This window comes from Sminthopsis crassicaudata, chromosome 6 (genome assembly GCF_048593235.1).
Source record: "Sminthopsis crassicaudata isolate SCR6 chromosome 6, ASM4859323v1, whole genome shotgun sequence".
NCBI classification, from domain to species: Eukaryota; Metazoa; Chordata; class Mammalia; order Dasyuromorphia; family Dasyuridae; genus Sminthopsis; species Sminthopsis crassicaudata.
The window spans coordinates 223,515,499-223,528,077 of NC_133622.1; positions in this window are offsets into that span (position 1 = coordinate 223,515,499).

The following is a 12,579-nucleotide window of genomic DNA, read 5'->3' on the forward strand; positions in this document are numbered from 1 at the left end:
AGATGAGGGTTCTGAGACAGCACAGAGAAGGGAAGTACAGAGAATGACCCATTCTGGAGATGGATTGTTGAGTTTGGGACAACAATCAATGGCGTAGTTTGGCTGAATAACAAGGTGTGTGAAGGGCTGCTTTGTGAAATAAGGCTGAAGAGAGGGCAGACAGAAGACAGATTGCTCCTTAATTCCAAGCTGAGACACCTACATTTTATTTAGGAAGGAAATGACTGAGATTTTTGAGTAGCCCAAGAAGATGATCAGTACGGCACCTTAGGAAGATAATTCTCAAGCGAGGAGAATCTTTGGAGAGGAAACAAAATAAAAGCAAGAAAAGTAATTTTGCTATTAGAGTAGACTAGCTGAAAGAGGATGAGGATCTGGCCAAGAGATTGGAGATGAGGAGACAGGTATAAAAGATATCACAGAGATCAAATGGATAAGACTTAGCAATTATGTTAAGGAGAGGGAAGAATCAAGAATAATTGTAAAGTTATGTACTTAGGATAAACGGCAAAGCTTCAGGAGGGATGTGAGATTTTTAGGGGGACAATGTTGGATATGTTGAGATTGAGATGCCTGTGGAACACTTAGTATAGATGTCTGGTGACAAATTATCAATGCAGGTTTGGAGTTCAGGGTCAATGTAGAGACCTGGAAGTTATCTGCATAGACAGGTGACAGGGATGGCAAGGGAGAAAGAAAAGAAGAGAATATCATGGAGGACACCCAATTAAGAGTGTGGTAGATGGGGGCGGCTAGTTGTTGCAGTAGGTAGAGCATCAGCCCTGACGTCAGGAGGACCCGAGTTCAAACCTGATCTCAGACACTTCTTCGATGTATAACTCTGGGCAAGTCACTTAACCCCAATTGCCTCAGAAAAAAAAAGAGTATAGTAGATGGATGATGATCCAGCAAAAGAGAGTGGGAGAAGCAGGGCCTTTCCTTCCTTTTGGACACAAGCTGGGAAGCAGTTTTGAACAACCAGGGAAGATCAGTCATCCTTACTCTACTAGACTGATTGGAGACAGATCTCCCTTTAACATTGCTAAAATTTATTCCCTGTGACGGAAAATTTTTTTAAAAAAACAAAAGTTATTCCCAGGATAAAGTATGTTGATGGAAAGCATCCATTCCACCTATTTTCTCCCAGTCTCCCCTTTTCTGATTAACCTAAAGGAATTGTTGTGGTTCAAAATATTATTTTATGCCTTTTGGACCAAGGACTTCACATTCAAATGGCTTTGTAGGACCATCTGTTCACACGTTTGAGCTAGAAGTGAACTCTGAGTCCATCTATTTGTTCATTTTGTAAATAGGGACACAGGCAAACTGAGATTAATAACTTGACTATGTTCACACAGTTAATAAGAATCTGAAGGAGGATTTTAATTCAGGTCTCCCGGGTATCCATCTAGCACTATCTATACAGCACCACCTGGCTGAACCCATTACTTTTATTTGTGCAGATAATAACCTCTCCATCCATGCTCAGCCTGCACGGCCCTCTTATCCATGAATGCCAGTAAGTTTGCCGCAGTGGGTCCGGTTGCCATATTGGCTGAGGAGCTTCTCTGCTTCTGCTGCTCTCTTGAGGATACCCAGGATCATCAGACAACTCTGGGATTCCCTAAAGCCCTACTGTAGTCTTATGATAAAAATTGTGTCTAGAATGTTTTCTTAAAAGCAAGAAAATAAAAACTAAGGCCTTTGAAAATTATTAGTTGTGTGATTGTTGAAAAGTCAACCTCATAAGGCCTTGGGCAACCCTCTAAGACTGGTTCTCTTCTCTTAGAGACTATAAGCTCCTTGAGCGCAGGGACTGTTTTATTTTTGATATTGTATCACTAGCAAAAAGGACCTAAAACCTTTGTCCTTATTGGGGTAATTTCCCCCCCATTTAATGAATGGAGAAACTGCAAAGACCTAGAGGGACCACTCTAATTATTCAGGGCTATTAGGCTGTTGTTGCTCAATTATTTCAGTCGTGTTCAACTCTCCATGACCCCATTTGGGAATATCTTGGCAGAGTTACTGGAATGGTTTTCCCTTTCCTTCTCCAGCTCTTTTACAGATGAGGAAACTGAGGCAAACAAGGAAACTGAAGTGACTTGCCCTGGTAAGCTAGTGAGGTTGGTTTTGAACTCAGGGTGATGAGTATTAATAATTTTGTTCCTGGTACTCTTGTGCCACTTGGCTGCCCCTGCATCCATAAAATGGGGATGATAATAATAGCATCTGCCTTTCAGGGTTGATGTCAGGATCTAATAAAGTGATCCATGTAAAGTACTTCACAAACTTTAAAGTGCCATATAAGTGCTGGCTATTATCATCATTAGTGTCTACTTCCAATTGGTCCCTTTCCCCCAGTCTCATTTCCTCTTCACTCAGACTGTCATCATCTGTCCCCTGAACTAATGTGAAGGAGGTCATTGCAGTAGTTCAGGGGACAGATGATGACTGTCCTTCACATTAATCTGCCTAAAATACAGCTCTGATCACGCCATCCTCTTGAGGGTGGTATTATCTTGAGGATGGTGTCTTCCCCTCCCACCCAGGCCCCCATATTCTTATCCTCTGTATGTATGAAGCCTGTATGAAGAAATCCCAGGGTGGAAACTCTCTCCACTGAGATACATCAGCTGCTTGTCCTTAACAATCAATTAGCAAGCATTTATTAAGCCCCTATTTGGTCCAGTGTGCAGTCCTTGCTAATGGGGTTACAAAGTTAATAATAGAGCTTGTTTTACTGTAGAGGGAAAGGGAATTGCCGAGAATACCAACTGTTTAAGGGACTTATTGGTAGACACACTACTAGTAATGCATAACATTTTCTTGACTTTCTGATAGCATTGTAACTAAGGAGGTATGGCTGGGGCTTTATCCCAGAGTGCCAGCATTGAAAGGGGCATTGTTCCTGCAGTGAATCACCAGCCTATTATTTCTATATCTTATTCTTCTCTGCTGTTCTACTCACCTCTTACCCCTTATCGGACCCCTCAGCCACTGCTCCCAGAAGATTATCATTGTGGTACCCTTTTCCTCTTTGATAGCTTCTTCCCTCTCTTCCTGGTGGTTCCTAGGGCTGGAAAAGATCTCAGAGGCTATCTAATCCAACCCATTGCTTTCCAGATAATAATTATAATGATAATAGTAAGAACAACAGTGAGCATTTATATCATACTTTAAGGCATATAAAGTGTTCTACAAATATCATCTCATTTGATCCTCACAACAACCCAGAAAAGTAAGTGCTATTATTATCCCCATTTTACAGATGAGATAACAGGTGGACAGAGCTTAGGCGACTTGCCCAGAGTCACCCAGCTAGTAAGTGTCTGAGGTTGTATTTGAACTCAGGTCTTCCTGACTCCAAGTTGAGTGTTTTTTCCACTCAGTAGATCCACTGAAGTTCGAATAACTTTCTCAAGATCATTTAGATAGTAAATAGCATATAAGAATAGATAAAGCCTGATCCTGGCCATGGGCAGAGATGGTCAGGGACTGTCAGCTATTCTTTCTGAAGGAATGGGCCATCCGCTCTTCCAATTTGATGTCCCCTAACTAAGGGAGACTGTTTACTGTAAGGTACTAGAGTAGAGATGAGATTTCCCCCCCCCACACACACACAGTGAATTATCCCTGCATAAATTCATCAGAGTTCTTAGTTACAGTTTCTAGTCTTTTTCCAGGATAAGGACAAATGGAAGAGACAATACAAGTGAGGAAATCCTCCAGAGTGTGTCCAGGTGTATCCCTAGAGATACACCAGGATTAATGAATGAAAGAGTGATTGAATGAATGAAGTAGGATCCAGAACTGAATTTGCTTTTCACTTACTATATATATAAAATTATATATAAAAATAACTGTTCATATACAAAATATATAGTATAATATGCAATATAATATATATCTTGTATGTGAACAGTTATTATATATTGTCTCTACCATTAGAATATGAGCTCTTATCCACTACCACTACATCTGAATCGTAAGGAAATCCAAGAAAAGGAAAAAGGATCTCTTTATGCAAAAATATTTGTGGCAGTTCTTTTTGTGATGGCAACAAATTGGAAACCAAGGGAATACTCATCAATTGAGGAATGACTGAACAAGTTGGGCTATATGATTGTAATGAATTACATCATAAGAAATGATGAGCAGAATGGTTTTAGAAAAACCTGGGCAGGTTTACATGAATTGATGCAAACTAAAGTAAGCAGAACCAGGAAAACATTATACATCGTAAGAGCAATATTGTAAGGATGATCAACTGTGGAAGACTTAGTTATTTTGATCAAGATAATAAACCAGAATAATTCCAAAGGACCCATAATGAAAAATTTCCCTATTTCAAGAGAGAGAGAACTGTTGAACTCTGAGTGTAGATTGAAACATACTTAAAAGTTTCTTTCTTTCTTTCTTTCTTTCTTTTTTTTTTTGCAACATGATTCATATAGAAATGTTTTGCATGACTTTACGTTTATAATCAATATCAAATTGTTTATCTTCTCAAGGAAGGAATGAGGTAGGAGGGAGGGACAAAATTTGGAACTCAAAATTTAAAAAAATAATGATTACTTTTCATATGTAATTGGGAAATATAAAATGAAATGAATAAAAATAATTTTTAAAAAGCAATGTGAGCTCCTTGAGGGTAGGGACTATATATTTTTGCCTTTCTTTGTCTACTCCAAGTTTAGCCCATGCCCGATGTATAGTCAATGACAGTAAATGCTTGTGGAATGAGTGATTGACTGATTTATAGGTACCCATCAGCTTTCCGATGTTGTCTTTTACATCTCTCCCTAATTGTTCATGTCAAATACAGTGTCCCAGACTTTTTATGGGGGTACTAATAACATCCTCTACAACACAGACAGTCTTTCTTGACCCTGCCAGTAATGTAACCAGAGGACTAATCAAAAGCACAGCGCATGTGAAATACAAAAAACAGGGCTTGCGTTTTGTTCGCCTTTATTGGAAATTCTGTGTGTGAACACCTACACCCACATTCACACCCACACCTGTACCTACTCACCTACATGCTTCAAAAACAAATGACATTTTAGAGATTGGATCGCATCATCAAGCTATTTCAGGCATTGCAAAGGATCAATCCCTCCTTTATACAGCTGCCAGAAGAATCTTCTCAAAGCCCAGTTTGACCATGATACTGCTCTGTTCAAGAACTATCATATGGCTCCCTATTGCCTCTGAGATAATCAGCAAACTTTTCTGTTTAGTCTTCAAAGTCCTCAGTAATTTGACTCCTTCACACTTTTTCAGAAAGTTCTCCCAGTTGATATTCTAGCCAAATTAACTTACGAATTGTCTTTAGCTTCCAAGCCTTTGTCCAGGCTGTTCCCTGAACTTGCCATATACTTCTTCCTTATCTCTACTCCTTAGAATCTGTAACTTCCTTCAAGGCTCAGTTATCTAGCACCTGTTCTGGGAAGCCCTTTCTAATCCTCCCACTCATTGTTATTGTTCTCTCTCTGCTAAGATTATCTTTCACTTACTTATTCCTGTACGTGTTTATAGTTACACAATTGACAGAAAGGTGTAGAGAATTAGGAGACCCCCCCCTCCTCATCCCGTCACCATAGTTTGTTGAATATGAATTAGTAGGAGTAAAATGATACTTCAGAATTTCTTCAGCAAGGTGCTTTCCAATATATTGAAATCACACAAGATTCTTCAAAAAATAAAACAACAGAGATAATTTTGTCCAATGGCCTTCTCCTTATTAATATCAAGTTAGGCATCCAGTAAGTGATCACTGGGGACATTTGCCACCGTCACAGAGGAAATTCAGCAAAGATCCCAGATCAAAAGATGCTTTGTAAAAACAGCCAGAGAGATTCTCCATTTACAAATGCCATTTTTCTGTTTTCATCAAGCCCTGGAATAATGGAGAATATCCTACATGAGATTCATAATCATTCTGAAGATTTCAAACTAACTATCCACACAGGGCAAAGCAGCTGGATGAAGAACGATTATTGTCTAGACATCTTATTGTGTGGACGGCTTATAGATTTCAGCATGTGACTCATGGACAATGATCTGGTTTTATAATTGAGCAAGAGGAAGAGGTAGGATTGTCACTGTCACCTTGCACAGTGCTTTTAATGACCCCAAGCTTCAAACTGAACCAATAACAGTAATCTTGTGGCAAAGCTCTATGAGTTTGGTAGGAACATGTAGGCTAGCTTAGTTCTGCCTTAAAAGGTATTGAAAGCATCATTTGGACTTAATTGCTACAGGTCTAAGTCTGGGGCCATGGATATAGCTTCTTCATGATCCAAACACAAAGGCCAGCCCAGGAGGAGTCAGGAGCAGAGGGGAGGAGTCAGGGAAGGACTGTTAAGCTTGACTGGCATGTCTAGCTTTAGGAACATGGAAAGAACCCTCCCGTCTGAGTCTTACATGACCTTGAGAGAAGGTGGGCCAGTCATATAAGCAAGGGCAAAAGATAACTGATGAACAGCTGTGTGTTTCATTATTTCACTCATTATCTACACATCTGGAGGAGGCCACTATGGAGTATTAATGAGAGGATATAAAGAAGAGAAGTCAAGGACAAGAAAGTGTCTAGATTGGAGGGAGAGATGGAGAGGGAAAGGAAGATGTTGAGACCAGGTAGGAAAACCTGTTAGGAGGACATTGTAATGGAGTAAATCAGTCCTGCTGTAATGCTGACATACACATTCCTAAAAATCGCCACGCTGTACAAAATCAAGCAATAAAATGGAATCAGGGTCACAACATTCAAAAACTTCACCAGTGACACATTCAGAAAAAGATAGAAACCTAATAAAATGGTAGCATGGTTTTATATATGTTGAATGGTTAAGAAACACATACATACTGTAATAAAGAGTTCCTGCTGCTCAGCTTAGGCCCTGGTTCCCATGGGGCTTCACAAATTGGCAAAGCTGTTGGTCAGGGTGATAGGGTGTCCTTGGGGGACAGCCATGTGTGGACCAGTTTTCCTTCACCCATTGCTCCTACTGTACCAGAAGACATACACTAAATATAGCTCTTTACATGGAAAAAGACGTGAAGTTTGCTGTGGAGGTGAGTCGTTTGTGAGTTATTGTGAAGTAGAGAAGTTTTCTGAGTTTGCCATATTTCTTGTGGTGAAATAGAGCATAAGCTAACATACTCTAATCTTTCATTAATTGGGTTGGAATAAATTTACATTTTCAAAATGAATTTTGTAGCAAAACGAATCTAAATCCTGTTCATTATTTCTATATATCCTATAGAGAGCTTTTTTGTATACATTTGTTTGTTTGTTGTCTCCCCTTTTAGACTGTAAGCTCCTTTATGGCAGGGGATGCGTGTTGTCTTTTTGTATTCCCAGTGTTTAGAACAATGCCTGGTACATGATAGACATTAATTAATGTTCATTGATTGATTGATAGTAGGGATACGGGAGCATGGAAGCCAGAGCCACAGTGGAAGTAGAAGGAAAGATCAGGCAGATAATAGAAATGTCATAAGTGGTTGTGGGGAGGGAGGAATAAGGAAGAGATCAAAGATAATGCTAAGAATTTGTGTCTGATTGACTGCAAGATGCTAATACCATTAATAGAACTAAAGGAAGTCACAAGATAAAGAGGGTGTGTGAGTGTGTGTGTGTGTGTGTGTGTGTGATTGTGTGTTGTGTGTGTGTTATACAGTACAATATGTGTGTATAACAATAAAACATGTTATAAAGAAACTAATTTTTTATGTCCAAACATTTAATGAAAAATTAGTGGATTCTTTTCCTTCCTTCCTTTCTTCCTTTCTTCCTTCCCATCTTCTTTCTTTCCTTTTCTCTTTCCTTCCTTCTTTCTTTCCCATCTTCTTCCTTTCTTTTTCTTCCTTCCTTCCTTCCTTCCTTCCTTCCTTCCTTCCTTCCTTCCTTCCTTCCTTCCTTCCTTCCTTCCTTCCTTCCTTCCTTCCTTCCTTCCTTCCTTCCTTCCTTCCTTCCTTCCTTCCTTCTTTCCTTCCTTTTTTCCTTCCTTTCTCCATTCCTCCCTATCTCCCTCTTCCCTTCCTTTCTTTTTTCTTTCTTTCTTTCCTCCTTTCCAGCAATTGAGTTAAACGAGTTGCTCAGGATTACATAATTTGTGTCTGAAGACATACTTGAACTCAGGTTTTTCTGAATCCAGAAATTACATTTTCATATAGAAATATTATGACCAGGCTCTACATATTGTAGTGTAAAGGGGTGTGTGTGTGTGTGTGTGTGTGTGTGTGTGTGTGTACTAGAATCTGGAACATGACTACCTTTTCATTACTGAGAGTTACTCTCATATAATATTTGGTATAATACAGAACATGGAAGAGACTGGTTAGTCAACAGAAATAGAGCAGATAATAGAGGCAACATCAGACTGTTTTCCCCTGCTTGATAATCTTTACTGGTTTCTTATTTCTTTATATCAATGAAACATTATGTCTATAAAGAGTTTTATGCAAACTTGAAAGCATTATATAAATACATTTATGTATTTTATATATAAACTAATATGTAATTGAATATACTTTAAATATTTCTATAAGTGTTCATAATTATTGTTAGATTGGGATTCAGCAGAATGTTACTGATAGATTTGTGGCCTGGAAATTAGACAGACTTGAATTGATGCAATTTTTCCCTCCCCCAATTCCCCAATACTCTCTGTGTGACCCTGGGCATGTCACCCAACCTTTAGATGATTTAGGCAAATCTCTAAGACTATAAGTTACAGATAATATATTTTTAGAATTTCCTTAACCCAGGAGTTCCATTGCTGATGGAATTATAAATTCGGTCTTTATTTCTTGATATTATTATTACTTTTTTAGCTTAATTTTATTTCACTCTTTCCTATTGGCTCAACACTCAAGCCCAATGAAACTACTGGCTTGACAATGCCTCTTCCTGCTTTCTTACCTTCATAGAGGCTGTCCCCTTGACTGGAACATTTTCACCATCAAGTTCAATTCAATTCAATTTAATTCCAGTTAGTTCACTCAATTCTAGCATCAATTGCTCACTCAGTACTTCTTCTGTCTGGTCCTGGACTAGGAATCCTTCTCTTCCTTCAATACTATGTAAGAAGTCTCTTTCTTTTCCCTGATGCCCTCAGCTTGAAAGTGATTTCTGTTTCCTCAAAATTTTCCTGGAGAACGCTGTCTGAATCTCTCCCTTGCCCCTATCTCTGTGTAATGTGGATTATTTAGCCATCAGATCCCAGGGGAAAAGCCCTTGGAATTAAGATGGAAGGAAAGAGGGTTAGAAAAGACTATCATCATTCACATAGTAGGTACTTAGAAATATTTACTGACTAACTCAGGGAGTCCAAGGACTGAAGTAGGATTATTATGATAGGGATACCACTTGGTGTCCTGAACTAGGACTTCTGAGCACATAGTAGGCATTCAAATAATAGTTGTTTGCTGATGGTACACCAGTCTTTCTCCTTCCCTCTCCTCTTTTCTTCTCTTTCCTTCCCTTCTCTTCTTCCCTCCTGTTTCTCTCTCTGTCTCTGACTCTCTGTTTCTGTCTCTTTCTCCCTCCATCTCTCTTTTTCTCATTCTCTCTCTTCTCTCTCCCATGCTTTTTCTCTCTCCTTCTTTCTCTCTATCTCATCTCTCCATCTGTCTCTGTTGCTTTGTTTGTGTTACTTTGTTTCTTTGTGTGTGAAGAGTGAAGTATCTTAGAAAGAAACTAATTTTTATAGTCAAGACATTTAAGAAAATTATATTTTCTCATAGATATAAATATTCCAATCAGCTTCTATATATTGAGGCATAAGAGGTGTGTGCAGACCTCTGAAATTATCAATTAGTGGGCAGGAGTGGGCCGAGCAGATGCTACTTGTCAGTTATTATTGCTATGTGCTTTTTGCTTCTCTCCCCATTTTCCCCACCCTGCCCAGGAGTCCTGATTCAGTTTATAGCACTGAGTGGCATCCCTATCAGGATAACCCAAGCACTCTCCAATAATGATTGTCATGACCACAGCCTTCTTTCATCTTGACAGCTTCCCCCACGGAGCTGGGAATGGCCACTATGATTATCCAAGGGGAGGGAGGGGAAGAAGGGAAGTGACTCATTTAGGACCGTATAGAATCAATGGAGAAGCTGAGAAGAGAATTTAGTGGTTTGCTCCTGCTTCCAATAAAGATTCTCAGATAAAGAGTTTCCAATGATGAATATATTTATCTGTGCCCAAATATAACATATACTTCTCTGTACATGAATGGATTCCCCCAATAGAATGGAAGATCCCTGAGGGCAAGAACTGTGTCTCCTTCTGTCTTTGTATCCCTGGTGCCTAGTACAGATGGTATATGTTCCTTGAGAGGAGGAATTATTTAAAAAAATTGTTGCCCCAATTCTAGCACTGTGCCAGGTATATGACAGGTGCTCAATAAATGCTTGTTAATTGCTTGCTTGCTTGATTCTAGGTATTTATTGTTTTAGAAATGTATATGTTGGAGCAAGTTCAGAGGAAGGCAACAAGGATGGTGAGGGAATAGAGAACTTTGTCATCCAAAGGCCGGTCAAATGCACAGTGCACATTTAGCTTAAAACTTAGGACATGGGAGCTTTTTTCAAATATTAATGGACTGCCATGTGCCAACAGGATTAGAGAGAATAGAACTAGGATCAATGAATGGAATTCTCAGAGGTTTAATATAAGGAATAATTATAATAAATATTAGTAAATAATAAAATAACGTAAAATAAATACATAATGGTAATAAGAAATAAAGAAATAGTAAATAAAATAAAGAAAGAAATAGTAAAATAAAATAATAAACAATGGTAAACAATAAAAGCTGCCCCTAAGTGGAATGTGTTACCTTGGGAGTTTTAAAAATAAAGGCCTGATGTTTTTTAATTAATAAAGGCCAGAAGATTATAGAATTTCCAGTCAGTACTGGTGGGCCTCTGAATTCAGATTCACTCTTAAAGCCCATCTCCTGTGTCATGCATCATGAACTTCATCAATGGAGGAAGAACTCACATTGATAAATTCTGGCTCTTCAAAGTAATGAAAAAATATTATTCATGTTCTAGATACACATCAACATCAACTCATTGGGATTTCCGTCTTTTAGAATTATAAGGAAGATACATTGATTGAATTGCCCTCCTTCTCTTCAGAAACTGACCCTCTGTAGGACTGGGGCATGGCGAGGGAGAGAGGGGGACGACATTTTTGTAGAGTGTTGCTGGATTCCATCTTGCTTTAGAGGAGGAATCTCCTTGTTTCTCTTGCCACTTTCAGAACACAGTATTTTAATATATTGGAAAGCTATTGTTGCTGATAGGGCTTCATTTCCATGATCACTTTCTACTGTACTCCATGGCATTCTGTCCGATTCCATTATTACTTTAATCTCTTTGATTCCAAGGGCTTAGTGCAAAAGAAGCATTTGATTCTAAGAAGTTGTTGAAAAAAAGGCTTTTTCTATCCATTCTCCAAGGAAAAAGTAGCTTTGAAAGCCAATAGGAGACCACCAAATATATTAATAACCTGTTAACAGTAATAACATCTGGCATATATATATATAGTCCTGTAAATTTTGCAAAGCATTTTATAATAACAGCTCACATTTATATAGTTCAAAAAGTGATTAATTTGAGTCATTTAATTTAATGTTAATCCTAACAACAGCCTTATGGGATAAATAATGTTGTTGTTGTCCAGACATTTTTCTATTGTTTCATGATCCCATTTTGGGGTCTTTTTGGTAAAAATATTGGAGTGGTTTGCCATTTCCTTCTCCAGGTCATTTTACAAATGAGGAACCTGAGGCAGAGTTATGTGATTTGCCCAGAGTTACACACTTGCTATATATCTGAGACCACATTTAAACTCAGAAAAATGAGTCTTCCTGACTCCAGGGCCAGTATTACATATTCTCATTTTAGAGACAAAGAAATGGAGGTTCAGAGATTGTGTGACTTGGCCAACACAGCTTGTAAGTACCAGAGTTGGGAATTAAGCCCAGTCTTCTTAATTTTTCCTCCAATGCATCAGCCACACTATTAGAGAGCCTCATATTATTAATTCATGTTTCCAGAGCGGCTTAAGGTGTCCAGAGAGTTTTCTGACTCCAGACCTGTGAGATAAGTAGTTTTTACATTTCCCTCGGGTCTCCTGACTGCAAAGCCAAGGCTCTTTCTTTTTAAGATAAATCAAGAAAGCAAAGAAGGAAGCAATCAGAAGTACTTACTATGTGTCAAGCAAAAAATTTTAAATGATGCCTTTTATTTTCTAAAAACCATTTTCCTATATAATTCTGACTATTGACCTCTTTTTTCTACAAGGAAACAAAATCCATCACCAAGCATTTCAAAGGAATAATGATTCCAACAGGTCATGTATACACCATTCTGCTCTGGGTCAATAGTCTCTCACCTCTTTACTGAATGCAGAAGAATTGAGAATTGTAGATCATTATCTGTTCTCCTGGACCGTGGTTGGTCATGACAATTGACCATAATTCATCAGCTTCTTACGTTTACTTTGCACTGCTGTACTCATTGTGTTGATTATTCTCCTATTTACTTTTATTTTACTCT